This window comes from Schistocerca serialis, chromosome 10 (assembly GCF_023864345.2).
Source record: "Schistocerca serialis cubense isolate TAMUIC-IGC-003099 chromosome 10, iqSchSeri2.2, whole genome shotgun sequence".
Lineage (NCBI taxonomy): Eukaryota > Metazoa > Arthropoda > Insecta > Orthoptera > Acrididae > Schistocerca > Schistocerca serialis.
This window is the reverse complement of record NC_064647.1, coordinates 197,826,027-197,854,008: the sequence shown is the minus strand read 5'-3', so window position 1 is coordinate 197,854,008 and position 27,982 is coordinate 197,826,027. Positions and strand designations below refer to the sequence as shown.

The 27,982-nt window shown below is 45.1% G+C and overlaps 1 protein-coding gene and 1 pseudogene across 1 annotated transcript in view; one reads left to right on the top strand and one right to left on the bottom strand.

Moving 5' to 3' along the window:
* LOC126424681 (collagen alpha-2(I) chain-like) overlaps window positions 1-27,982 on the bottom strand; it is a 170,873-nt gene that overhangs the window by 95,030 nt on the left and 47,861 nt on the right. The gene's annotated exons all lie outside the window — the stretch shown is intronic.
* Window positions 4,244-4,361, top strand: LOC126425379 (5S ribosomal RNA; annotated as a pseudogene).

Below are 27,982 nucleotides of genomic sequence, written 5' to 3'. Positions count from 1 at the left end.
CCTTGACTGGCGGTCGACCGCTTCGGGGATACCCCATCTGAGGTCGCACAACCCGCGCAAGATTGGTATCGATTAATCGATTGTCACGTCACCGCGCGCGCCCGCCCTCCGGAAGATTAATGGAACATTCTCGAGGACCGGCTATAAAACCCGACGAAGCCCGCCAGCACCGAGAAAAGTTCTGCGACTGCCTCTGTCTTTCAGTTTCGCAGTCTCCCTGTCCGACCATTTCACAGGTGGCCGGTTATTTCCATCGGCGCTTTCGACATCTCGAGATGACTATCGTGGCAGTTGCCTGTCGACCGGCGGTTCTGACGTCGACCTCAGCGCATACAGTCGCACACGCAATCGACCCTGTCGATCCCACGACCTTTGCTGTCATTCCGACAAGAGGTCTGACTTACGAGGTGCGCCGCCAGCTGCCTCGAGAAAACACAGTGCCACCTCACGGTTTTAATTCGTAGTCGTAATGCGGTCTCGCAACGGAAAATTCAGGGTGTTTCAAAAAGAATGACCTCATTTCAGACTTCCCTATTTACTGATAATAACAAATTACGAGGGGCGTTTGAAAAGTCCGTGCAAAATTAAAAACTACTTCTGTGTCTGGGGTAAACCTTTTTTATTTTTCAACATAGTCTCCTTTTAGACTTATACATTTCGTCCAACGCTGTTCTAGTTGTTGATCACTTCCGAATAATAGGAATTCTCCGAGTCTGCAAAATAGCTATTAGTTGCTGCAGTAATCTCCTCGTTTGAATAAAACCTTTGTCCAACCAGCCATTTCTTCAAATTGTGGAACAAATAGTAGTCCGAGGGAGCCACGTCTGGAGAATAGGGGGGATGTGCAAAGAGTTAAAATCCTATTTCCATTAAATATGCGACCACAACTGCTGAGGTGTGTGCTGGTGAGCCGGCCGAAGTGGCCGTGCGGTTAAAGGCGCTGCAGTCTGGAACCGCAAGACCGCCACGGTCGCAGGTTCGAATCCTGCCTCGGGCATGGATGTTTGTGATGTCCTTAGGTTAGTTAGGTTTAACTAGTTCTAAGTTCTAGGGGACTAATGACCTCAGCAGTTGAGTCCCATAGTGCTCAGAGCCATTTGAACCATTTTTTGTGCTGGTGCATTGTCGTGATGGAAGACATTTTTGCGGTCCAATCGCTGGCGTTTTTCTTGCAGCTCGGTTTTCAGACGGTCCAATAACGATGAATAATATGCACCTGTAATAGTTTTACCCTTTTCCAGATAGTCGATGAGGATTATCCCTTGCGAATCCCAAATGGCAGTCGCTATAACTTTTCTGGCCGAAGGAATGGTCTTCACCTTTTTTGTGGTGCAGATTGTTCCTTGGTAACCCATTGTTTAGATTGTTGTTTGGTCTCAGGTGTATAATAATGTATCCATGTTTCATCCACAGTGACGAAACGTCGCTATTAGTTCTAGTTGCTGCAATCCTGCGGATTCTTCCTGAACAGATGCAACCCATCCTTGCAACACTTCACACGATTCCGTTTTTGGTCAAGTGTGAGCAATCGCGGAACCCATCTTGCGGGCAGGTTTCTCATGTTCAAATGTTTATGCAAAATATTGTGGACCCGTTCATTCGAGATGCCCACAGCACCAGCAACCTCACACACCTTAACTTTTCTGTCATTCATCACCATATCATGGATTTTATCAATGATTTCTGGAGTCGTAACCTCCACAGGGCGTCCAGAACTTTGAGCATCACTTGTACCCATATGGCCACTCCGAAAACTTTGAAACCACTTATAAACTGTTCTAATCGAAGGTGCAGAGTCACCGCAATGTTTATCAAGCTTCTCTTTAGTCTCCTGAGGCCTTTTGCCTTTCATAAAGTAATGTTTAATCACCACACGAAATTCTTATTCGTCCATTTTTTGACAATCACTCGACTTCCTTGATTCACACAAATGCCAAACACCAATATGGCTGAAACTTGGTGTGCGTTCTTTCCAAGGATGCTACTAACTAAACATGACCTCGATACGCGCCGGTAGTGCCATCTCTTGGACTTTGCACAGACTTTTCAAAGGCCCCCTCGTACAAACATGGGATCAATTGCCAATTACAAAATCTTTAGGTTTTAGCTGTGCTGTTAACAAATGCTCTATGTTCCCACCAGCAGCAGCACGGACAACTTCTAGACGACAGCTAGATTTTCCATAAACTTTACACGATGTATCTTCTTTTACAGAGGCTATGGCCAATTTACGGGAACTCTAGGCGACGCCCGCTCGGACAGCGCACATTCCCTACCCGGCACGTTCCAGTTTCGTAATTATTACCATACAGCATCAGGTCACTCTTTTTGAAACACCGTGTATTATGTTTTGAATCGTTTAAAATGGGCATTTTAGAGAGTCTGCACGCAAGCCTGCAGCTTAGATCGGTCAATATTTGAAGTGGACTGCGAGAAAATTAAATGTGTCAAAACAAAATGTGATGATCTGTTTTTAGTATAACTTTCTTGAACACTTGCTATGTAGAGCAGACGGTGTGGAATGTGATATTATACCACTCCAGGATCTTTGATACTGTTTCGTCCCAGCATCAGCACCAATTACGGCAAATTTATAAGAAAAACTATTCCAACACGAGAGGAGCGCAAAGGGAAGGGACACTACTGGCCATTAGAATTGCTACACCAAGAAGAAATGCAGATGATAAACGGGTATTCATTGGACAAATATATTATACTAGAACTCAAACGTGATTACATTTTCACGCAAATTGGGTGCATAGATCCTGAGAAATCAGTACCCAGAACAACCACCTCTGGCCGTAATAACGGCATTGATACGCCTGGGCATTGAGTCAAACAGATCTTAGATGGCGTGTACAGGTACAGCTGCCCATGCAGCTTCAACACGATACCACAGTTCATCAATAGTGACTGGCGTATTGTGACGAGCCAGTTGCTCGGGCACCATTGACCAGACGTTTTCAGATCTGGAGAATGTGCTGGCCATAGCAGCAGTCGAACATCTTCTGTATCCAGAAAGGCCAGTACAGGACCTGCAACATGTGGTGGTGCATTATCCTGCTGAAATGTAGGGTTTCACAGGGATCGAATGAAGGGTAGATCCACGGGTCGTAACACATCTGAAATGTAACGTCCACTGTTCAAAGTGCCGTCAATGCGAACAAGAGGTGAGCGAGACGTGTAACCAATGGCACCCCAAACCATCACGCCGGGTGATACACCAGTATGGCGATGACGAATCCATGCTTCTAATGTGCGTTCACGGCGATGTCGCCAAACACAGATGCGACCATCCTGATGCTGTAAACAGAAGCTGGATTCATCCGAAAATATTACGTTTTGCCATTCGTGCACCCAGGTTCGTCGTTGAGTATACCATCGCTGGCGCTCCTGTCTGTGATGCAGCGTCAACGGTAACCGCAGTCATGGCCTCCGAGCTGCTGGAAACGTCGTCGAACTGTTCGTACAGATGGTTGTTGTCTTGCAAACGTCCCCATCTATTGACTCAGGGATCGAAACGTGGCTGCACGATCCGTTACAGCCATGCGGATAAGATGCCTGTCATCTCGACTGCTAGTGATACGAGGCCGTTGGGATCCAGCACGGCGTTCCGTGTTACCCTCCTGAACCCACCGATTCCATGTTCTGCTGACAGTCATTGGATCTCGACCAACGCGAATAGCAATGTCGTGATACGATAAACCGCAATCGCGATAGGCTACAATCCGACCTTTATCAAAGTCGGAAACGTGATGGTACGCATTTCTCCTCCTTTCACGAGGCATCACAACAACGTTTCACCAAGCAACGCTGGTCAACTGCTGTTTGTGTATGAGAAATCGGTTGGAAACTTTCCTCATGTGAACACGTTGTAGGTGTCGCCACCGGCTCCAACCATGTGTGAATGCTCTGAAAATCGAATCATTTGCGTATCACAGCATCTTCTTCCTGTCGGTTGAATTTCGCGTCTGCAGCACGCCATCTTCGTGGTGTAGCAATTTTAATGGCCAGTAGTGTAGAATGTAGTCGAATTAAATCGCATGATGTTGAGGGAATTATATTAGGAAAGAAGACACTTGAAATCGTAGATGAGTTTTGCTATTTGGGCAGCAAAATAACTGACGTTCGCCTAACTCCATAGGATATGAATTGTAGGCTGGCATAACAAGAAAAGCGTTTGTGAAGAAGAGACATTTGTCACCATCCAATAGAGATTTAATTGTTAGCAAGCCTTCTCTGAGGCAACGGCCATGCCGCAGTAGCTACTCTGGTTCCCGTCAGATCACCGAAGTTAAGCGCTGTCGGGCGCGGCTGGCACTTGGATGGGTGACCATCCGGACCGCCATGCGCTGTTGCCATTTTTCGGGGTGCACTCAGCCTCGTGATGCCGAGTGAGCAGCTACTCGACCGAATAGTAGCGGCTCCGGTCAAGAATACCATCGTAACGACTGGGAGAGCGGTGTGCTGACCACACGCCCCTCCTATCCGCATCCTTATCTGAGGGTTACACGGCGGTCGGATGGTCCCGATCGGCCACTTGTGGCCTGAAGGAGTGCAAGTCTTTTCTGAAGGTATTTGTCTGGAGCTCAGCCATGTGTGGGAGTGTAACATGAACGATAGACATGAAAAGAATAGAAGCTTTCGAAATGACCTGGTACAGACCAATGCGAAAGATTAGATGGGTAGATCACATAACTAATGAGCAGGCACTGAATAGAACTGGGAAGAAAATAAATTTGTGCCGCAACCTGACTAGAAGAAGCAATCAGTTGTTAGAGCACATTCTGAGACATCAAGAGATGACCAATTTAGTACTGGATGGAAGTGTGGATGGGTAAAAATCGTAGAGGGAGACAAAGAGATGACTGCAGTAAGGATATTACGAAAGATGTAGCTTGCAGCAGTTATTCAGAGATGAAGAGGCTCGGAGAGGAAGAAGTATGGTGGAGAGCTGCGTCAAACCAGTCTTCAGACAGAGGACCACATCACCAAGAGCAACTATCGTGATTTCATGATCACAAATCGCTGTGTCTGTACTGACACCATCGATAAGATTTGCCTGAAAATTCCTGGCAGATTAAAACTGTGTGCAGACTGATACTCGAACTCGGGTAGCTCAGATGGTAGGCCTTTCGTGGGCAAGTGCTCTACCATCTGAGCTACCCAAGCACGATTCACGCCCCGTCCTCACAGCTTTACTTCCAGAATATTTTCACTCTGCAGCGTGTAATGGTACTTGAATTACGTATCCATTACGGCACCTCAACTGAACCTCTCGATATCAGCAATATTCTACTGTGTTTCTGTAGAATAGTTAACATATTTCTGAGACAACATTCAGATTTGATTTAATTAATGTAGAGGTACTTTGATACATCGATATGTTTGTATTGCAATGATATTATTCTTATGTGTATTCTTTCTTTTGTCACTATGATCTTTGACGTACTTGTAACTCTGATTTTTGGGCGCGTAAGCGATTATTAGTTGGTTGTTAGAGAGTCGGACTTTGAAAAAGTCAAGTCTTGGATGACATGTTGGAAAGACACTTATTGTCTTCAGCTTATAAAATGTGAACTTTAACAGTGAGGAAGATGTTTTCAAGTATGTTTTGTATTGTGAAGTGATGTTTTGTGTGTTACGTGATGTTGCAGCAAAAGTAATAAAAAAGAAGTGTAACTTAAATTCGGAGCGCTGATTAGTTTTTTACATCACCATTGTGCTAACTTTCAAATGATTAATCTTCAAGAATGGTTTGTGAAACACATCTATAAAACTTCAGAATATCGCATAATAAAACCTAGGCCTCTTTGCATCCGAGCTTGGAATCATCACCACCTAGATTTTCGACGACCGAGCCATGATTTTACAAGACCAGCGTGGGAAACACGAAAAGATGAGTGCCTAGTTTATTCATTATTACATGAAATGACTTTATTAACTGTGCTCTAATGACACCTGCCACACAATAACTTTGTTGTTGCCCGAAAATGCAGTGTTTAGCAGCGTGAGCAACACCACAATCATTATTAAATTTTGACCTTTGTTGTGGTAGGGTTGTTAAAAAAGGAGTGTGCACTGATGTGAAACTTCCTAGCAGATTAAAACTGTGTGCGGACCGAGACTCGAACTCGGGACCTTTGTCTTTCGTGGCCAAGTGCTCTACCAACTGAGTTACCCAAGCACGACTCACGCCCCGTCCTCACAGCTTTATTTCCGCCAATACCTTGTCTCCTATCTTCCAAACTTTACAGAAGCTCTCCTGCGAACGCAGGTACTGGCAGAAGTAAAGCTGTGAGGACGAGGCGTGAGCCGTGCTTGGGTAGCTCAAATGGTAGAGCAATTGCCTGCGAAAGGCAAAGGTTCCGAGTTCGAGTCTCGGTCCGGCACACAGTTTTAATCTGCCAGGAAGTTTCATATCAGCGCTCACTCTGCTGCAGAGTGAAAATCTCATTCTGGAAGATTAGCCTGTTTAAAACAACAAGAGCTGAAATACGAGGGCTGTCCAGAAAGTGAGTTACGATTGATTGCGGAATGGAAACCACATTGAATATCAGAAATGTTTTATTTGTAATAGATAACTACACCTTCCAGATACTTCTCTACGTAGTCGCCGTTCTCACTGAGACATCTGTCGTAGCGTTGTACCAACTTTCCAATGTCCTCATCATAGAAGGCAGCCGCCAGTGCTTTCCGCCAATTCTCTACGCTGGCCTACAGCTCGTTGTCTGTGCCAAAATGTTGTCGTCATAGCCAGTGGTTCATATGAGCAGAGATGACAATCAGAGGGAGACAATTACGGGCTGTACTGTGGGTAATCAACCATTTCCAATTGGAAACGATGCAGGAGCATCTTTATTGCCCCTGCAGAATCTGGCTCAGAATTGTCTTGAAGAAGAAACAGCACGACAGTTATGTAATGTTAGCTGCATAGCTTCAGGCGAAATTTCTCACCAGGCCCTCGTACTTGGCGGCAGACACTATTTTCTAGACATCTTTACGCACTCACTGCGAGCTCAGAAATGAGAAGAGCGACGTGATGCTAACTGGGGTTATACTAGAGACACTGCCCAACACAAGTGTGCAAAGCTTTATCGGATTTTCATAGTCGTTTCCATTTCGCGACCGATCGTAACTTACTTTCTGGACAGCCCTCGTATTTCCATAGCTTGTGGCGTTAGAGGGAACATAAAAAAGAAGATTGGAATGTACGCTGATATATCTGGGCAGGTACGAAATGAAGAAGTGCGGCCACGCCACAGGGACTGGAGGGGGTGTGGGAGGGAGCAGCACTCGAGTGACGGCCGCGGACGTGGAACACGGCTGGCCCGGCCGGCTTTGATGTCGCCGCCAGCTGCGGTGCAGAGCTGGAGTGGGCGCGGCGCTGTTTGATTGCGTTCACAGCGGGCGGCCGGCGACCCGCGTCCACCAGCGCAGCCCGTCTCGCCGACTCTGCCGAATCCAATCGGCGGGCCGTCTCAATTTGGGCGTCGACAGCTCCTCACCGGCCGGCAGACACAGCAGTCGCACGCATTCGGCTTCATCACACCTGGTGCCACCAACGTTATAACATTTCTTTTCGGGTGTCGTAGGTTGCTGGCGAGAATGATAGACACAAGAATGGCAGAGTAAATTCCCCACTGGAAGGGGAATTCTGCCTGATGCAAAAAATGGTTCAAATGGCTCTGAGCACTATGGGACTCAACTGCTGAGGTCATCAGTCCCCTAGACCTTAGAACTACTTAAACCTATGAAACTTCCTGGCAGATTAAAACTGTGTGCCCGACCGAGACTCGAACTCGGGACCTTTGCCTTTCGCGGGCAAGTGCTCTACCATCTGAGCTACCCAAGCACGATTCACGCTGTGAGTACCGGGCGTGAGTCGTGCTTCGGTAGCTCAGGTGGTAGAGCACTTGCCCGCGAAAGGCAAAGGTCCCGAGTTCGAGTCTCGGTCGGGCACACAGTTTTAATCTGCCAGGAAGTTTCATATCAGCGCACACTCCGCTGCAGAGTGGAAATCTCATTCTGGAAACATCCCCCAGGCTGTGGCTAAGCCATGTCTCCGCAATATCCTTTCTTTCAGGAGTGCTAGTTCTGCAAGGTTCGCAGGAGAGCTTCTGTAAAGTTTGGAAGGTAGGAGACGAGGTACTGGCAGAAGTAAAGCTGTGAGTACCGGGCGTGAGTCGTGCTTCGGTAGCTCAGGTGGTAGAGCACTTGCCCGCGAAAGGCAAAGGTCCCGAGTTCGAGTCTCGGTCGGGCGCACAGTTTTAATCTGCCAGGAAGTTTCATATCAGCGCACACTCCGCTGCAGAGTGGAAATCTCATTCTACTTAAACCTAACTAACCTAAGGACATCACACACATCCATGCCCGAGGCAGGATTCGAACCTGCGACCGTAGCGGTCGCGCAGTTCCAGACTGGAGCGCCTAGAACCGCTCGGCCACTCCGGCCGGCCGCCTGATACAAGACACCTTTGGAGTTTTGCTTTACTCAGACATGTTTCACCACTTTCTGTGCTATCTTCAGTGGGTTACTTCATATCCTTTCTGCAAAACTGTTATTACATATTAACATTTTGAAAAAAGTTTGTTACAAAATATTTACATTTGTGAAGAGATGGTTCTTGTCGCATATTCTACATGGTTTGTTTACAATTCACAGTTCAGATACATATTGCTGGGCTGATGCAAAGCGTGTTGTTTAATACAAGGTGCGTCAATAAAGTAATGAGACCGATGTGAAAAAAAAAATGTTGCTTACCGTTTTAGTCAAGTTTAGTGTTGTCTCCTTCAGTGTAGTTCCCTTCTGATCGCGCGCTCTTCTTCCAGCGCTTCTGCCATTGATGGTAACATCTCTGGAACTCATCTTCTGTAATATCCTCCAAGACCCTCGTCACAGCTTTTTGGACATCGTGTGTTATTTGAAAGTGGTGTTCCTTGACCGCCGTTTTCACTCTGGGAAATAGAAAAAAGTCGCATGGAGCGATATGTGGTGAATAAGGCGGCTGTGGTAGAACTGAAATTTGTTTTGAGGTTAAAAATTGCTGTACTGACAGAGCAGTATGGGATGGCGCATTATCGTGATGCCGAGATCTTCAGTTATTATTAGATGAAACGTTTCTCGATTGATGTTCAGTTCTTCTGCAATCATTTTCACCGGTAATCTCCGATCAGATCGTAAGAGTTCACGCACCCTGGACAAGTTGACATTCGTGGGTGGTCCACTGCGGTCTTCATCTTCAACATTCATTCTGCCTTCACTAAACATTTTATGCCAAAGAAAAACTTGAGCTTTAGATATAACCTCTTCTCCAAAAGCCTTCTGAAGCTTACCGTAAGTTGCCGTCGCGTTTTCACCCAATGTAATGCAAAAAGAAATGGCGTACCATTGCGCAATATTATCTGGTTCCATTTCCGTGACGAGAGACACATCGTAACTTATAACAGCACAACTAACGACTGAGCAGTTGCATCAATGTGCCGCTTGGGCTAGAAGCAGCTTATAGACCAAGGTCAAAGATATTGTGCCTATGCAAGCCTGCAGGGTTGCCACATCTTGCAAAGAAAATCATTCTCATTAATTTATTGTTGCACCTCGTATGTGTAAAGTTCTGGTTTTATAGCTCATTTGGGAAGAGGGCGGATGCATGCCTTAGTTTACATACCATACATGAAACTACTGAATATTTATGGTAGTACAGAATCTATAGCTCGTTATCTGCAAATAGCAAAACCGAATTTTATTGTGCATTTCTGAACGAAAATGAGTATGTATCGCGTTATTTTGCATCTTAATTACGGCTTTCTATCACTTTTGTCGTTTCACAGGCATTTTCTTCGATTTTTCGAACCTGCAGAGTGTTTTCGCTGCAATTACGTGTTGTTGTGGCTGTGTAGTATTCATCTGTTACGTGGCGTGTTTGTCAGTGTGAGGAGTGCAGATTTGAAGTGTTGTTGGTGTTTATGGTGTTTGGTCTGTGTGTGTGTGTGTGTGTGTGTGTGTGTGCGTGTATGTGTGTTTTGGGCTGGGACGGAGAGGGAGATTCCACCTCCCCTTTTTCTCTCTCTCTCTCTCTCTCTCTCTCTCACTCTCTCTCTCCCCCCCCCCCCTTCCTCCTCCGAGCCCTCAAACCAAACAACATAAACGCCAACAACACTTAACACTTCAGATCTGCGCGTCTCACTCTGACAAATATGCCACGAGACAAATGAACACAAATGGCTCTGAGCATTATAGGACTTAACATCTGAGGTCATCAGTCCCCTAGAACTAATAACTACTTAAACCTAACTAACCTAAGGACATCACACATCCACAGCCGAGGCAGGATTCGAACCTGCGACCGTAGCGGTCGCGCGGTTCCATACTGAAGCACCTAGAACCGCACGGCCACTGCGGCCAGCAAAATGAACACAAATGAGAGACAAATGAACACAACACACTGGCGTTCCCCAAGGTAGTCTTAGAGGCCCTTTCCTGTTCCTTATCTACACTCCTGGAAATGGAAAAAAGAACACATTGACACCGGTGTGTCAGACCCACCATACTTGCTCCGGACACTGCGAGAGGGCTGTACAAGCAATGATCACACGCACGGCACAGCGGACACACCAGGAACCGCGGTGTTGGCCGTCGAATGGCGCTAGCTGCGCAGCATTTGTGCACCGCCACCGTCAGTGTCAGCCAGTTTGCCGTGGCATACGGAGCTCCATCGCAGTCTTTAACACTGGTAGCATGCCGCGACAGCGTGGACGTGAACCGTATGTGCAGTTGACGGACTTTGAGCGAGGGCGTATAGTGGGCATGCGGGAGGCCGGGTGGACGTACCGCCGAATTGCTCAACACGTGGGGCGTGAGGTCTCCACAGTACATCGATGTTGTCGCCAGTGGTCGGCGGAAGGTGCACGTGCCCGTCGACCTGGGACCGGACCGCAGCGACGCACGGATGCACGCCAAGACCGTAGGATCCTACGCAGTGCCGTAGGGGACCGCACCGCCACTTCCCGGCAAATTAGGGACACTGTTGCTCCTGGGGTATCGGCGAGGACCATTCGCAACCGTCTCCATGAAGCTGGGCTACGGTCCCGCACACCGTTAGGCCGTCTTCCGCTCACGCCCCAACATCGTGCAGCCCGCCTCCAGTGGAGTCGCGACAGGCGTGAATGGAGGGACGAATGGAGACGTGTCGTCTTCAGCGATGAGAGTCGCTTCTGCCTTGGTGCCAATGATGGTCGTATGCGTGTTTGGCGCCGTGCAGGTGAGCGCCACAATCAGGACTGCATACGACCGAGGCACACAGGGCCAACACCCGGCATCATGGTGTGGGGAGCGATCTCCTACACTGGCCGTACACCACTGGTGATCGTCGAGGCGACACTGAATAGTGCACGGTACATCCAAACCGTCATCGAACCCATCGTTCTGCCATTCCTAGACCGGCAAGGGAACTTGCTGTTCCAACAGGACAATGCACGTCCGCATGTATCCCGTGCCACCCAACGTGCTCTAGAAGGTGTAAGTCAACTACCCTGGCCAGCAAGATCTCCGGATCTGTCCCCCATTGATCATGTTTGGGACTGGATGAAGCGTCGTCTCACGCGGTCTGCACGTCCAGCACGAACGCTGGTCCAACTGAGGCGCCAGGTGGAAATGGCATGGCAAGCCGTTCCACAGGACTACATCCAGCATCTCTACGATCGTCTCCATGGGAGAATAGCAGCCTGCATTGCTGCGAAAGGTGGATATACACTGTACTAGTGCCGACATTGTGCATGCTCTGTTGCCTGTGTCTATGTGCCTGTGGTTCTGTCAGTGTGATCATGTGATGTATCTGACCCGAGGAATGTGTCAATAAAGTTTCCCCTTCCTGGGACAATGAATTCACGGTGTTCTTATTTCAATTTCCAGGAGTGTATATAAACGATTTGGGAGACAATCTGAGCAGCCGTCTTAGGTTGTTTGCAGATGGCGCTGTCGTTTATCAATGAAGTCATCAGAAGATCAAAGCAAACCGCAAAACGATTTAGAAAAGATATCTGAATGGCGCGAAAATTGGCAGTTGACCCTGAATAACGAAAAGTGTGAGGTCATCCACATAACTGCTAAAAGGAATCCGTTAGACTACGTTTACATGATAAATCAGTCTAATATAAAAGCCATAAATTCAACTAAATACCTAGGAATTACAGTTACGAACAACATAAACTGGAAGGAACACATATAGAATGTTGTGGGGAAGGCTAACCAAAGACTGCGTTTTACTGGCGGGACACTTAGAAAATGTAACAGATCTACTAAGCAGACTGCCTACTCTACGCTTGTCCGTACTCTTTTAGAATACTGCTGCGTGGTGTGGGATCCTCACCAGGTAGGACTGACGGAGTACATCGAAAACGTTCAAAGAAGGGTTGCGCGTTTTGTATTATCGCGAAATATGGGAGAGTGTCACTGAAATGATACAGGATTTGGGCTGGACATCGTTAAAAGAAAGGCGTTTTTCGTTGCGACTTAATCTTCTCACGAATTTCTAGTCACCAACTTTCTCTTCCGAATGCGAAAAAATTTTGTTGACGCCGATCTACATAGGGAGAAACTGTCACCACAATAAAATAAGGGAAATCAGAGATCGTACGGAAAAATATAGGTGTTCATTCTTTCCGCGCGCTATACGAGATTGGAATAATACAGAATTGTGAAGGTGGTTCTATGAACCCTCTGCCAGGCACTTAAATGTGATCTGCAGAATATCCATGTAGATGTAGATGTACATGTAGCCACAACATCACGTAATGGCGGCGAAAACTCTGTCCAAGTCCGAAAAATCACAGAAAATGCCTGTGGAACGACAGTAGTTGTATTACTCAGCGAGTTAGCACAACACAAATAAAGCAGACAAACACCACGACATCAAAGCCGAAAGTACCACGCAAAATAATGCTATACATACTCATTGACGATCGGAAACGCATGATAATCAAAAAGAAAAATTACATTTTGCCGTTTGCAAATGACAAGTCGTAGATTCTGTAACAGGCTCACAGCTACTAACATAAACATTCAATAGCTTCCTGTCAGGTATGCAAACTAATGCGTACATCCATAATTTTTTCAAATAAGCTATAAAGCCAGAACTTAAGACTTATTATAATAATCAACTGACAGTACATCAGCCCAGTAATACATATATCAAGTGTGAATTGTAAGCAAACCGTGTATAACATTTGACAACAATCCCTTCATTCACAACTGTAAATATTCTGTAGCAAATGTTTTCTCTGTCCGTTAATATGCAAGAACATTTTTATAGACTGGAAATAAAGTAACCCACTCAAGATAGCACAAACTGTGCTGAAACATGTTTGGGTAAAACAAAACTCGAAATGTGTCTTCCAATTTTCTTAGCAAGAACAAAAATGCGAACTGTAACACCACAGCATGATAAATTCCTCGTGTCTTGCGCTTTAGGAAACGTGGAGGAAAGCTGCCTAATGCATGTTAAAGGCAAACAATCAAATGCTGTAATATTTTTTGTCATGTTGACTGGAATACTCTCTTTCAAATTCTAAAGGTGGCAGGGGTAAAATACAGGGAGCGAAAGGCTATTTACAATTTGTACAGAAACCAGATGGCAGTTATAAGAGTCGAGGGACATGAAAGGGAAGCAGTGGTTGGGAAGGGAGTAAGACAGGGTTGTAGCCTCTCCCCGATGTTGTTCAATCTGTATATTGAGCAAGCAGTAAAGGAAACAAAAGAAAAATTCGGAGTAGGTATTAAAATTCATGGAGAAGAAATAAAAACTTTGAGGTTCGCCGATGACATTGTAATTCTGTCAGAGACAGCAAAGGACTTGGAAGAGCAGTTGAATGGAATGGACAGTGTCTTGAAAGGAGGATATAAGATGAACATCAACAAAAGCAAAACAAGGATAATGGAATGTAATCTAATTAAGTCGGGTGATGCTGAGGGAATTAGATTAGGAAATGAGGCACTTAAAGTAGTAAAGGAGTTTTGCTATTTGGGGAGCAAAATAACTGATGATGGTCGAAGTAGAGAGGATATAAAATGTAAGCTGGCAATGGCAAGGAAAGCGTTTCTGAAGAAGAGAAATTTGTTAACATCCAGTATAGATTTAAGTGTCAGGAAGTCATATCTGGAAGTATTCGTATGGAGTGTAGCCATGTATGGAAGTGAAACATGGACGATAAATAGTTTGGACAGGAAGAGAATAGAAGCTTTCGAAATGTGGTGCTACAGAAGAATGCTGAAGATTAGATGGGTAGATCACATAACTAATGAGGAAGTATTGAATAGGATTGGGGAGAAGAGAAGTTTGTGGCACAACTTGACCAGAAGAAGGAATCGGTTGGTAGGACATGTTCTGAGGCATCAAGGGATCACCAATTTAGTATTGGAGGGCAGCGTGGAGGGTAAAAATCGTAGAGGGAGACCAAGAGATGAATACACTAAGCAGATTCAGAAGGATGTAGGTTGCAGTAGGTACTGGGAGATGAAAAAGCTTGCACAGGATAGAGTAGCATGGAGAGCTGCATCAAACCAGTCTCAGGACTGAAGACCACAACAACAACAATGGTAATAATATCTTGCACTATTTAACTTTACCATACATTGATCGTATCTGCAATAATAAACATTCAGTGTGATTAATCAGTCTTCACAAACAAGGCATTTCATAGTGGTGAGGTAAAGATTTCCTAATATGAGATACTAAACATATTTTATTACTGAATAATATGGCATATGAACATCCACTTTTTACATCTTCATTGATTTCTGTTACCCTTCACTCATTTCACTCTACGTTTGTTTGTGGCCATACAAAATTGTCATTTTGGAATCCACAATCTTCGTGGGGCCATCGCTAACATTTCGTGCACTGTGCCCATTTTTTCGCGTTGTTCGTCGTCAGGAAAGAGCCGTCTACATAACCGGCAAGCCACATCATCGTCATCGCTGCAGTCTGAGTCACTACTCTCATCAAGACAGGCATCTGATGCAGAGCTCAAAAGACCACTCTCCACTTTACCTTCTGAAGATTTTCCGCTCTTCCGGAATAAATTTTTGACTGCTTCCTTCTTAAATTCAGCTGCTGATTTCTTCTGTTTATATTCTTGTAATCACTGCACCGAAGCTGATGCTGTTATTAACTCAGCAGAGTGCGAATGCGATTTTACTTGAACGGCTGGACCTCTAGATGGCTTTGCGATCTGGGGGAGATGTCCTGTACTGCTGACAGCTTGAACAACATCCTCACTTTCTTGAGGAGGCTCAGCTTGGTGATGAACTGAAAAATCATGCACGGGATAGGACTTGTATTTCCGAAGGCAGTCCATTGTTGCTGCTCGATATGTAAGCTGCCCCAAATCAGCGGGCTATTAACAATGCCGACCATGTTTTCATTTCTCGGGCATAATAGGTTTTACAGGGTTCTATAAAACTCATAAATTCCATCAGAAATACCTTCAGGACGCTCCAAGTTTTCTGATTTTGTTTGCTAAATTATTAGCACTGAATAAATTCTCAGCTGCCAAGATCGCACAAATGATTTACTCATAAGGATGACCGGTTTCGGCAAATCTCTGTTACCATCTTCGAATCTACAAAAAATATGACTGAAAATGGTAGGATACAACTGCCTATATAACAGTGCACATAATTATGTCCAAAATTTACAATATGTAGTACGCTTATGTTTACATCGTTAGATAATATCCTCTATCATTTCAGTAAGTGGTGCTGTACAATACATGTCGGTGTTCGTGTCATAAGCTTCTCTTGAGGTCGGCATGTCAATTTTAAAGTAACAGCTGTCTACACACGTATTATTGCACCGATTATAAGTGCTCACATTCAGCACCATTTTACAACTGATAGATCCTACCGTAAACATTCTTAGCAATACACAGGTCGAAGAAAAATTCACGCACTCGGACTTGGCCGTGCGATTCCTCACATACTGGCAATACAAAAAGTCATTCACAAACTTTCGTTTTCCGCATATTTCCGGCAGTAAATGGACGTTAAATATTGGCAGTCTGGAAACACTGTAATTGTGGTGTCACCGCCAGACACCACACTTGCTAGATGGTAGCTTTAAATCGGCCGCGGTCCATTAGTACATGTCGGACCCGCGTGTCGCCACTGTCAGTGATCGCAGACCGAGCGCCACCACACGGCAGGTCTCGAGAGACTTACTAGCACTCGTCCCAGTTGTACGGACGACTTAGCTAGCGATGCAACACTGTCGAAGCCTCGCTCCTGTGCAGAGAAGATAGTTAGAATAGCATTCAGCAAAGTCAATGGCTACGACCTAGCAAGGCGCCATAGCAATTGATAGTTATCGTATGAAGCATGTCTCATCAAGCACGATGTATACAAATGATGGATTAAAGTTGAGTATTCCAGAAGCTACGTACTTTTCTTTATAGCATTCATTACGTATCCTGTTTCAGACCTCACGCCATCCTGCGTGAGCTTATAGCGTGCATTTCGGTCTCCTCAAACCACACTGTGTCGGCACTTCTGTCGACACATCAGTAATCACATATACAGTAACTACTTCTGTGAGCACATAGACGCAGTGCTGTACAGGTGGTGCACTGGATAGCGCCGGCACGGTAGCTCAGCGTGTTCGGTCAGAGAGCTGGTTGGCCTCTGTAATAAAAGTCTGAGTGGAAGGATCAACAAAAACGAACTTGAACGGATGTCATTTGACGTCCGCAACGACCAGACACAAAGATCAACAATGAAAAAAAAAATAGCGTGTTGGGTTAGCATACAGGAGGTCGAGGGTTCGATTAGGGGTCAAGGTGATTTTTTTTTATTTGCCAATTTCATCCTGCCACATAATAGTGCAGTATACAATTTTCCTTAAGCCACCCGTATGCCACATTTACATAGTGTATTCCTGACGAAATATAATACTCCAGAACGTGACAATAGTAGTAGTTTGTACTAATCGATGGGGCCACTGAGGGTGGGTACACAGAAAACAGGGTTGGGATCCAGTAGATGCAGTGGTGCGAAGCAATTCGTGTCCACGACGTGCAGAAGGCTTCTTTAAAAGCTGACCAATAAAAAAGATCGTACTTTCACTTCTGTGTTCGTAGTACGTAAGTGCAAATGTTTTGTAGGAGACTGCCCGTAATCACAGTAAGACGATTAAGGCACAAGCGTTCACACGGCGCCACATTGCAGCTGCCGTGATCACAGTGTCGCCAGATTGGCAGTCTTACTGCCGGAAACGCGCAGGACGAAATTTTGTGATGGACCTTTTTGTATTGCCAGTAGCGTTGCGAAGTCCGAGTGCGTCAATATTTTTTCTTCACCCTGTAGAAGTACTTATGACGACTAGTGGTAGTACAAATTGACATTGTCACTCATATCAGATTAGGGCAAGAATCTAGTGTTCCATGTAACTACATATGCCTAAATTATCATCGGAACATATAGCCAAGTCAGTATTCTACAGTTTAAAAAAACTGTCTGTAAAACAGTGTGCAACATTAATAACGTAATTTATACAAAAACCTTTGTATATCATTTTAGAAAATTTCTAAAATTATTTTGTAAACATTCTTAATATTTCTTCAGCAATGTTCCTTTACACAAAATCAAAACCGATACGACAATCTATAACCACTTAAAAACTAATGTACCGTACAGCTAATGGTATCACACGTACCTTGATTTTATTCATCCAGGAATAGCTCTATATCTACAGGCACAGATAAAATTTCATCAAGAATGTATTCAAGGTATGACCAACAATGGAGCTATTTCATCTTTGTGCTTTTGTTGTCAGTTCCGATGTTTACATGACCTCGTGCAAGACAACACGTTACTCGAGGTCTAGGTGGAATCTCGGTACCTGTGCTGGTAATACACTGAAACACGAAAACAAGTGGTATAGGCATGGGTATTCAAATACAGGGATATGTAAACAGAAAGAACACGGGGCTGCGCCTTATGAGACAACAAGTGTCTGACGCAGTTGTTAGATCGGTTACTGCTGCTAAAATGGACGTTTATAAAGATTTAAGGGGATACGGAATCACCTATCCCCGCAATGTTAATATATGCCTACTATAGGGAACATTTTCTCACAAACTACTGGAGACAGAGAGGTAAAAATTTTACTGTATGTGCATTCATATGTTACAACAATACTGAAACAACAGTTTATTGTCAAAGTATTTTCTTACAGAGATATTGTACATTTATTTTTAAGTAAATTTTTTCCATCGCTTTTTACTAGACTATCACCCCTAAGTCTTTTGTAAATCAAGTAATTAAAAAATCGTTGTTTCAGTATGTAATAGGGACCTATGTCACTACGTCATAAAAATTTCAGACTTCTAGGTTGACCAGTACCTGAGATAATGTTCCTAGATGAAGTAAAAAGTAAACTTACGGGAAACGGAGAAAGAAGATTAAAACATTCCTGATCCGTAGCTAATACCCCCTTCACAGTCTTCATAATCATCTTCAAGTCTTCTTTTGGCACCCCTCTGCACCTGTCTTGCTTTTTTCACTAATGTCTTGATTATATTATCAGCATGCCTTAGTCTGTGCTGATCTAAAAAGAACATAGCACGTACCGTACGGGAACCAACACACATACCCAACTTTTGAAGGACCTGGCATTTAGTTATATTTCGAAGATTGAAGGTTGCCACAGCATCATACACACCAAAATGTAGTGTATTAATTCCGACAAACACTGTTTTTGGGAGACGATGCCATATCACACTATTCAAGCACTCGTTGGGGTTCTGCGTTTTTCCGTGAAGACATTTCATCAGAAGACTTCTGTCAGCCAGATCTCTGAAAATGGGCTTTATTTCTTCCATGATGGCTGATGGTAGACTGTGGTGGTGAATGTATTTCTCTCCTGTTGTTAGTCCCCTATTGTATTTACACCAGCTGTTTTCACCTTTGGGGCACAAACCATGTTGTGGATGCTCATCCGTGGATGCGGTGTGGAAATATAAAGCCCATATAGCTCTCCTCATTTCTTCAAGATTGCCTGTATTTTGCCTGATTGCAAGGCCATAGCAGTTCTGAATGTGGTCTATTATGGAATCAGTCAATCTTCCTCTGCCATCCAAGGTTTTCCCATCATCTAGTTTTTTCCCTTTCATAACTGATTTTAACCTTCTCAGCCTGGCACCCATTCTCTTCTGCACATGTCCTATACATTCAAGTTTGCTTATATTTACACTGTTCCCATATGGTTTGCTTTCCAAAACTTCTTTGAATGCTTTAGAGTCACCATCTCCCAGATATTTGACATAGCGAACATTATACCACTGTGAAGAGCGATGAAAAATTTTCTTCACCCCAGCAACCTCCATGCCACCACTACTACCATAATAATTAGCAATACAGTCATCACTGTGTTCATTTTTCAGCCTGCCTGTGCACCTACAGTATTTAGACATTATTGCAACATCAATAACCTTGCCAGTATCAACACTAGTTGCTGTTACAACACCATTGTTGGAGGTGTGGCCCCTTTTCTGCCACGTGCCATCAAACGCCACTGTGAGGTCACGACTGCCGTCATTTTCTTCCACTGCTTCTTCCACAGCAACCTGCATTGACTTCTGTGCTACATCTTCAACTGCAGATCCTAGTACATAATTGTAAGCTTCAAACTTTGAAGGTGCACTTGGAAGATTTAGAACACCACATAGCATATCACCAGCTGCTTTGCCCTTACCAATTGCTCGCAATCCATAAACTAACCTAATATTTACACTATAAAGTTCAGTTTTCTTGTATCCATTATTTACAGTTACTGAAACCGAACTTGGAAACTTACAGCTGTATTTACAAACACTGCATATTAAATTAAACTGGGCAGCCAGGCCAACATGGGATTCTACTTTCAGAGAAACGTTTCCATGACATTTTTTGCAGCACAAACTGTTTTCAAGAGCTTCACACAATATATTCGTATCAATGAGTTCAAAAACTTCATTCCCTCTATCAAGTAAATTATATTTCTCTTCCAAATCTCTTAGTTTTTTATGAGAAGCACTGTTTTCATTTGGTGTAAGTTCGTTCGGCAAATCAGTAATAAGTGGATTCACATTTTCCAACAGTGATGATGATGAACTGCTTTGCTTTGCTAATGAATCATTATTTCTTTTCTTTTGCCAGTTCACACGCTTTTTAAATACTTTTGCTTTAGCTCTAGGCATTTTCACTGCGAAAAATGAAGCACTAAATACGAAATAACTCAACAACAACTACTTTCTTATATCACACTGTTTACAAAACAGTCCCGCCACAAAGTCAAAGAGTAACTTGAGGAAACCAGAGAGAAACATTTTCGGGCAACTAGTGTATAAATAGTCGCTGGAAACCGGGATATTTGAATTCATGTCACTTTAAAGGTACTGCCAAAAAGTTCATGGTCAGCCACGAGAGACGTGTATAACTAAAGCGCAATACCCGATCTCACAAATATATAAAAATAAAATAGTTATAATTGTAGTAGAGCTATGTATGATACGTCATTTTAAAGAGGAAACATGGCAGAATATAATACGCCAATAAAAAAAAATTCGATTTTTTAACCCAAAATCCGATTCCGTATCCCCTTAAGTGAGCTTGAACGTGGTGTTATAGTCGGCGCAGGAGCGATGGGACGCAGCATCTCCGAGGTAGCGATGAAGTGGGGACTTTCCCGTACAACCATTTTACTAGTGTACCGTGAATATCAGGAATCCAGTAAAACATCAAATCTCCGACATCGCTGCAGCCGAAAGAAGATCCTGCAAGAACGGGACCGACTGGAACTGAATAGAAACGTCCAACGTGATAGAAACGCAACGCTCCTGTGAAGTGATGCAGATTTCTGTGTCGGGTCATCAACGTCAGCGTGCGAACCATTAGACGAAACGTCATCGATATGGTCTTTCGGAGTCGAAGGTCCACTCGTGTACCCTTGACGACTGCACGACACAAAGCTTTACGCTTCGCCTGAGGCTGTCGACACCGACATTGGACTGTTGATGAATGAAACGTGTTGTCTGGTTAGACGAGTCTCGTTTCAAACTGTATCGAGCGGATTGGCGCGTACGGTTGCGGATACCACCTCATGAGTACATGGACCCTGAATGTCAGCAGGGACTGTTCGAGCTGGTGCAGGTTCTGTAATGGTGTTGGGAGTGTGCAGTAGGAGTGATATGGGACTCCTGCTACGTCTACACACGACTCTGACAGGTGGCACGTACGTAAGCACCCTGCTGATCACCTGCTTCCATTGATGTCCATGTGCATTCCGACAGACTTGGGCAATTCCAGCAGGACAATGCGACACCCCACGTGGAATTGCTACAGAGTGGCTCCAGGTACACTCTTCTGAGTTTAAACACTTCCGCAGACCACAAGACTCCCCAGAAATAAAGTTTATTGAGAATATGTGGGGCCAGCCGGAGTGGCCGAGCGGTTCTAGGCGCTACAGTCTGGAACCGCGCGACCGCTACGGTCGCAGGTTCGAATCCTGCCTCTGGCATGGATGTGTGTGATGTCCTTAGGTTAGTTAGGTTTAAGTAGTTCTAAGTTCTAGGGGACTGATGGCCTCAGATGTTAAGGCCCATAGTGCTCAGAGCCATTTGAGAACATGTGGGATGCCTTGCGACGTGCTGTTCAGAAGAGATATGCACCCCTTCGTAGCACTACTTCACACATTAGTCGAGTCCATGCCACGTCGTGTTGCGGCACTTCTGCGTGCTCTCGGGGGCACTATAAGGTATTAGCCAGGTGTACAAGTTTCTTTGGGTCTTCATTGTATTCACAACAGCAGAAAACATATGAAAACTTTATAACTGTGTTCATGTTTTTAAAATAGCTCTCCTGTAGAATTTGTCATGTCGATGTACGACACTGTTGTTGCTTTCTTCGGAGCGGCCACCCACTAATGGTCGTGTTTCTGGCTGTCTTTTTGTTGCAGGTAAGCGCCCAGCCCACGGCCCCTGCAGCTCGGAGCGCTCCGCCTACGGCGGCAGGCAGGTAGGTCACTCGCCATCACAGAGCAGCAGCCGTCTGTCCCGGCCCAGACGCCAGCGGGCCGCAGGTAGGAACCAGACGCTGGCCCCGGCTGGCCCGTGCCTGACGGATGGCCGTCGTTATGTCTGCCGGCGCACCCATCAATCCCCGATGACGTCACCAGGGACGCGCCGAGGAACCGCTACGCCACGCCGTTCCGTCTGGTGCGTCCTCCCTCTCTCCACGAGCGGTCCTCGTTCCCAATCCCAGATGCGTGGGCCTGCTAGAATGGACTGGCTGGGACTGCAAATCCCCACACAATCCTGCCCTAATGAAAGTTTTCACTCTTTGCTACAAGTACCAGGTGATCAAAAAGTCAGTATAAATTTGAAAACTGAATAAATCACGGAATGATGTAGATAGAGAGGTACAAATTGACACACATGCTTGGAGTGACATGGGGTTTTATTAGAACCAAATAAATACAAAAGTTCAGAAAAATGTCCTACAGATGGCGCTTCATCTGATCAGAATAGCAATAATTAGCATAACAAAGTAAGACAAAGCAAAGATGATGTTCTTCACAGGAAATGCTCAATATGGTTACCATCATTCCTCAACAATAGCTGTAGTCAAAGAATAATATTGTGAACAGCACTGTAAAGCATGTCCAGAGTTATGGTGAGGCACTGGCGTCGGATGTTGTCTTTCAACATCCCTAGAGATGTCGGTGATCACGATACACTTGTGACTACAGGTAACCCCAAAGCACGGACTGAGGTCTGGTGACCTGGGTGGCCAAGCATGACGAAAGTGGCCGCTGAACTAACGATCGTCACCAAACCACGCGCGCAAGAGATCTTTCACGCGTCTAGCAATATGGGGTGGAGCGCCATCCTGCATTAACATCGTACGTTCCAGCAGCCAGGCTGGGATGATGCGATTCTGTAACATATCGGCGTACCTCTCACCCGTCACGGTAGCAGTTACAAAACCAGAATCACGCATTTCCTCGAAGAAAAAACGCCCGATAATTGTAGATGTGGTAAATCCAAACCATACCGTGACTTTCTCGTCGTGCAGTGGAGTTTCCACGACAGTTATAGGATTTTCGGTAGCCCAAATTGTGCAGTTGTGGGCATTGACAGACCCTCGGAGCGTGAAATGAGCTTCGTCGGTCCACAACACGTTACTCAACCAATCTTCTGAAACGCCCACACTGCAAATGCCCTCCACTTCACTAAATCGCCAGGTAACAGTTCATGATGCCGATGGATTTTGTACGGACAGCATCGGAGGGTACGCCTCAGTGCCAACCAAACAGTAGTGTATGGAATGCCGGTGCGACGTGCGACTGCACGAGCGCTGATTTCCCCGTGCATAGACGAACCCGCTACAGTCTCCATTTCTTGCTGAACTGTCTCAGCAGCATTACGCCTTGTGGTCTGTCGGCCACTACGGGGTCTATCGTCTGAACAACCCGTGGTTTTTCGCCACAGCTGCATTTGTCAACGGACCTTTACCCGTTCGAATCCCCTTCCTAAGGCGATAGGATCGCAACGCTGAACTAGCACATTCCCCATTCTGATAATACAGCTTCATTAAAAGCGCCTTTTCAGGTAACGTCAACATGATGCGTTTGCTGGCGCATCTGATTCTCTCTCTCATTACAGCTCCTTTTATACACGACTGCCATGCGCACTCACTGACGTTTTGCTGTCCAGCTCCATCTGTCGGACATTTTATGAAGTTTGTTTTCTTCGGTTCTAATAAAACCCCATGGCATTCCAAGCATGTGCATTTTTACCTCTCTATCTACATTATCCTGTGGTTTATTAAGTTTTCAAATTTATACTGACTTTTTTATCACCCGCAATGTACACCCATAAGATAATATCATAACGCGATCTCGAAAGATGGCTGGTTTAGGTAGTCATCTTTCGTATCTTCCATTTATTTACATGTCGATTGCTAGTAAACACTTTTGCCTTTGTATAGGTAACAAACTGATCGGTTTTTGCGTTTTCTCTGCTGCATCAGCTACACTTAGGGCTTTGGCTGAGGTATTTTGTTCGAGTTTCACTCGGAGAATGAATAGCTGCTTAGACATGCTAGTTTTTTAAATGAGGATGTGGCAGTTGGAAATTAGCAGTCAGCTGGAGTCTAGCAGTCAGCTCGAGGATAACAGTCAGCTAGACTGTAACAGTCAGCTAGAATGTAGCAGTGAGTTGCAGTATAACAGTCAGCTGGAGCATAGCAGTCAGTTGGAGTGTAGCAGTCAGTTGGAGCATAGCAGTCAGCTGGAGCATAGCAGTCAGCTGGAGCATAGCAGTCTGTTGGAGTGTAGCAGTCAGTTGAAGTGTAGAGTCAATTGGAGTGTAGAGTCAGTTGGAGTGTAGAGTCAGTTGGAGTGTAGAGTCAGTTGGAGTGTAGAGTCAGTTGGAGTGTAGAGTCAGTTGGAGTGTAGAGTCAGTTGGAGTGTAGCAGTCATTGGAGTGTAGAGTCAGTTGGAGTGTTGCAGTTAGTTGGAGTGTTGCAGTTAGTTGGAGCATAGCAGTTAGTTGGAGCATAGCAGTCAGTTGGAGTGTAGCGGCCAGTTGGAATGCAGCGGTCAGTTGGAGTGTAGCAGTCAGTTGGAGTGTAGCGGTCAGTTGGAGTGTAGCGGTCAGTTGGAGTGTAGCGGTCAGTTGGAGTGTAGCGGTCAGTTGGAGTGTAGCGGTCAGTTGGAGTGTAGCAGTCAGTTGGAGCGTAGCAGTCAGCTGGAGTGTAGAATCAGCTGGAGCGTAGCAGTCAGTTGGAGCGTAGTTGTCAGTTGGAGCGTAGTTGTCAGTTGGAGGATAGCAGTCAGCTGGAGCATAGCAGTCATTGGAGTGTAGAGTCAGTTGCAGTGTAGAGTCAGTTGGAGTGTAGAGTCAGTTGGAGTGTAGCAGTCATTGGAGTGTAGAGTCAGTTGAAGTGGCAATGAGTTGGAGTGTAGCAGTGAGTTGGAGTGTAGCAGTGAGTTGCAGTGTAGCAGTGAGTTGCAGTGTAGCAGTCAGTTGGAGTGTAGCAGTCAGTTGGAGTGTAGCAGTCAGTTGGAACATAGCAGTCAGTTCAGTTGGAACATAGCAGTCAGTTGGAACATAGCAGTCAGTTGGAGCATAGCAGTCAGTTGGAGCATAGCAGTCAGTTGGAGCATAGCAGTCAGTTGGAGTCAGTCGGAGTGTAGAGTCAGTTGGAGCATAGCAGTCTGTTGGAGTGTAGCAGTCTGTTGGAGTGTAGCAGTCAGTTGGAGTGTAGCAGTCAGTTGGAGTGTAGCAGTCAGTTGGAGTGTGTTTGTTGATGTGGTTGTGAGCAGCCAGACAGTGACAGCCAGGAAGTGGTCGCCACAAGTCATATATGATGGTCATACAGTTGCCTGATGTACTGTGGTTTGACACTTCTGTGGATAGAATGCGTGATGATATTAAGAAGCACTGAATGGGGGGAGGGGAGAGACAGCTATGTGTGAGTTCTTATTGAGGATGTGAAAACATCCACCACTCCTATTTGCCAGCTCAGCAACTGGTCGCCATGCTCCAGCTTACTGCTACACTCCAACAATCTAGTACATTCTAGCTCAGTGTGTACTTTTTCTTTACGACTTGTCGTATTACCTGGAGCTTCCCTTGTCGAGTGTGTAGCAGATTGACGATAAAAGCTATGATCAATATGTCGCGGATATTGATCCGTGTATGAACTGAATTTAACTAGCGATCAGGTTTAGTAAGGCAGTAATCCATTCACCACATACATCTTGCATTTCTCATACCATTCTCAAACGTGAATTACTGAATCGATCATTATACAACTATACTGAGATGTGTTTGTACATTATCCAGGTGGCCTGTTTGAGGGTTCCTTGAATTCTGAAGTACAACAATAATCATATTTAGCGCAAATCTCATTTGAGCATTTCAAATTCGCACTTTTCCTAAATTTAATTAACCGAACCATCAGTTTCACCAGGTAGTAAAAGAGAGCAAGCGTTAGGCGTAGCCCAGTGGCTACGTGAAAATACTTCAACTAAATATTCTCGTACACAGTCGAAGTCAGTTTTATCAATCAAAACCGTTTGTGCTCGTTATACGTGCTTACAAACCCATTTATAGATCACTAAATTATTTTAAAGTCATATAAATTAAATCGCATTGGGTGATCGACATTTTATTCTCTTCTTTTGTGGTGTTGCGTGGTCTTTTCCATAAATATAACATTTTTGTATATGAACGCGTAAATTTGAGTTTCTGTCTTCGTAATCTAGATGATACTAAATGAAACATAATGTTCTGATGTTCTGTGTAGTTAGGGGCGTTTAGAACCACAAGTTAGAATAGTCGGAGCGTTTCCCAAAGAGATGATACTCACATGGAGCCAGGTCAGGACTGTAAGGCGGGTGTTTCAGTGTTGTCCACCCGAGTTTTGTGATTGCTTCCATGGTTTTTAGACTGACATGTGGCCGTGGATTGTTGTGCAACAGCAAAACATCCTGCTTTTGGCGATGTGGTCAAACACGACTCAGTCGAGCTTGAAGTTTCTTCAGTGTCATCACATTGGCATCAGAATTTATGGTGGTTCCACTTGGCATGATGTCCACGAGCAAGAGTCCTTCGGATTCGACAAACACTATAGCCATAACTTTTCCAGCAGAAGGTGTGGTTTAGAAATTTTCTTTTCTTGGGTGAATTTGCATGATGCCACTCCATTGATTGCCTCTTCGTCTCTGGTGCAAAATGATGAAGCCATGTCTCAGCACCTGTCACAATTCTTCCAAGAAATTTATCTCTACCATTCTCGTACTGTTCCAAACGTTCGCTGCATACCGTTTTTCTTCTTTCTTTGTGAGCCACTGTCAACATCCAGGGAACCCACCTGGCACAAACCTTTTTTAACGTCAACACTTTCAGTATTCTGCAAACACTTCCGTCCCCTATCCCAACGTAGCGTGACAATTGGTTCACTGTGATACGTCTGTCAGCAGTCACCAATTCGCTAACTCTCTGCACATTGTCTGGAGTGTGTGCAGTACGAGGCCTGGCGCTGCGAGGACAATCCTCAATATTGCCGTGCCCGCTTTTATAAGGTAACCTGCTTGCCCACCGACTAACTGTACTGCGATCGACAGTAGCATCTCCATACGCCTTTTTCAACCTCTTGCGGATGTTTCCCACTGTCTCGTTTTCACAGCACAGGAATTCTATGACAGGACGTTGCTTCTGACGAACGTCAAGTGTAGCAGCCATCTTGAAGACATGCTGTGACGGCGCCACTCACGGGAACAGGTTGAACTAAGTTTGAAGACAAGCGGGAAGGATGTATCTACGCACTCTAAAACTTTCACACATGCAGAATGAAAACTGTATTTTTACAAAAATAGTGTGCATTTCTTTTGGAGTGACTCTAGTAATTTAAAGAATTTCGCATTTTCACTGGTTTCTAGATGCAGTTTTTTTCCGCTCGGTTTTAGACGAGCGGTCTGAGGTGCTGCAGTCATGGACTGTGCGGCTGGTCCCGGCGGAGGTTCGAGTCCTCCCACGGGCATGGGTGTGTGTGCTTTTCCTTAGGATAATTTCGATTAAGTAGTTGAACATTTTTGGAAAGTAATTATTTTACCGCAGGTCTCTGTCGTGTATTAAGACGTTTATTTAAACCCTGGTACGCAGTTCGTTAATTTGACACTGAATTACTTGCGCCTTAAGCCGTCGGCACACGGACCGTGCATCCGAACGTTGAGCGTTGAGCGTGCCGAGTTTCTGACGTCATAGCGTGGAATAGCACGTTCGGGGGTCTTTCCGAAAGTGCAGAGTAATATGTGGCATGTCAGATATTCTGAGCGTGCGTCTGAGCGTTGACCAATGAGATGTGACAACGCCACCTACGTCACACGCACGCCATCTCCCTTGAGTACAGAGTTGTGAGGCGCCATATTGGCATTCATTTCAA